Raw genomic sequence first — 2,500 nt, forward strand, 5'->3', positions numbered from 1 at the left:
ATACACACACACATATATATAATGTAAATATGAGATACTAATAACCGAGATCTTCAAATTATGTGTATATTAAACGATATTTTGATATATATCTCTCACTGTTTTCTTTTATTTTACTGATACTACCTATAACACGACAGTAGTGTTATATATATATATATATATATATATATATATATATATATATATATATATATATATATATATATATATATATATATATATATATACATGCACAGACAGACAGACACACAGATATATATATATGTTTGTGTGTGCGTGTGTATGCAGATACGTATGTATACGCACATAAGATAGGATGTATTTGAATCGACACCTGAAAGTAGTAGTTATCTTGTGTGTACTTTATTCTGTATTAAGTGGCATTAACTCGGTCTTGGAGTTCAAAAAGTATATTGTATGATGTTCCACATACTTTACTTAATTCCTAATAATCACATTGGTAACACATACTACGACTTCAGAAAAAAAACAAAAATATTACATATACATGCGACAATGATATCAAAGATATCTGCAGGAAAAGAAGGAAACATTAGGGTTAGGGTTAGGGTTAGGGTTAGGGTTAGGGTTACACACATATATACATATGCGTATTCTGAAATACATATTTGTGTATTTGAATACATATATATATATTTATATATCTGTATATATATGTATATATATATATATATATATATATATATATATATATATATATATATATATATATATATATATATATATATATATATATATATATATATATATATGTATATATATATATATATATATATATATATATATATATATATATATATATATATATATATATATATATATATATATATATATATATATATATATATATATATATATATATATATATATATATATATATATATATATATATATATATATATATATATATATATATGTATATATATATATATATATATATGTATATATATATATATGTGTGTGTGTGTGTGTGTGTGTGTGTGCGTGTGTATAAATGCATGTGTATATGTTTAATGCATACAAATAACACGGAAAAAAAATAGTTACTAGGGTAGCAAAAATTTATACAAATGGCAGGCACGTGACAGACTACTTATAAAGTTAAAAATACCAGGTTTTAGTGAAATGATTTTGTATAGCCTAGATAAATTAAGAATAGGAGTTAAACGCAGGTGTTTATTCAAATATTTATACTTCCCACATATGTTTCGAAGTAGGCATTGGTATTATTCGAAACATATGTCGTAAGTATAACGATTTGAATAACACCTGCGTTTAACTCCCATTCTTATTATATATATATATATATATATATATATATATATATATATATATATATATATATATATATATATATATATATATATATATATACACACATACATATATATGTATATATATATGTATGCATATGTATATATGCATAAATATATCTACATGTATATTGACATACACGTGGAATCATGTAAGTCGAGTACATCAAACAAAACGCTCATAACACTTTCTTTTTACGAAGCTCATATCAGGAGAAGGCATATTTTACGTATTTTAATTCAGAGAGGCAAAGAAATACGAGAGTAAATGTGGAAGTAAAGAAGCATGTGAGAGTCAGAAGGAACATAGAGAGAGTGAAGATTAGTAAACCGCGCAGAGACTATGATAAAAATGATAAACACCAGAGAAAACAATCAAGAATATAAAAAGTGAGAACAAGAATCAATGAGGGAGAAAAAGACAGCATGGTCACTGTGGAAAGGAGTGAAAATATCAACTCTGTGTCCGCTGCAAATATGAATGAAAACTAAAAATGGAAAATGAAAACGATTAACAGAATAGATAAATAAATATGGAGATCCTTTCATCAGCCATGAAGTGAGATAGCGCAGCAGAGTTTCGGCGCATTAACATTGCAAAGCCGTTACCTTCCATGTTATTGTTCGAATAGTTGCAACAGTGATATTGGCAGAATCACAGCAGTGATGGACAAACAAGAACTAAATGCGAAGCACAATGATATCAAAATGGAACAGAAGCAATATGGCTGAAAAAAGATATATCGAATATTTGTAAATATATATGCATATGCTTGTGTGTTTGTGAGTAGTTAAACATACATAAGCTCACACAGTATTATAGACATATACAGGCATACACACACGCGCACATAAATATTTATAAATTTATGTGTATATATTTATAAGTAAATATATTAATAGATACATACACACACACTTATGCAAACATACATAGATATATGTATGGGTATGTGTTTAAAATATATTTTACGTCAGCATTGAGTAAAGCCAGAGCAAAGAATTTCTGCCGTGTTCAAGCAAGTTCCATTTACTTCCCTTTATTTCAAGAGCTACGTACAATCTCAGGAATGACATTAGTAGAGGATAATTACAGTTGTTGATATAATTTACTAAAAACAAATTGAAGTTTTGTGTCCCAGTATGGCTGCAGGCCAATGACG

This window comes from Octopus bimaculoides, chromosome 6 (genome assembly GCF_046866305.1).
Source record: "Octopus bimaculoides isolate indiv1 chromosome 6, ASM4686630v1, whole genome shotgun sequence".
Classification (NCBI taxonomy): domain Eukaryota; kingdom Metazoa; phylum Mollusca; class Cephalopoda; order Octopoda; family Octopodidae; genus Octopus; species Octopus bimaculoides.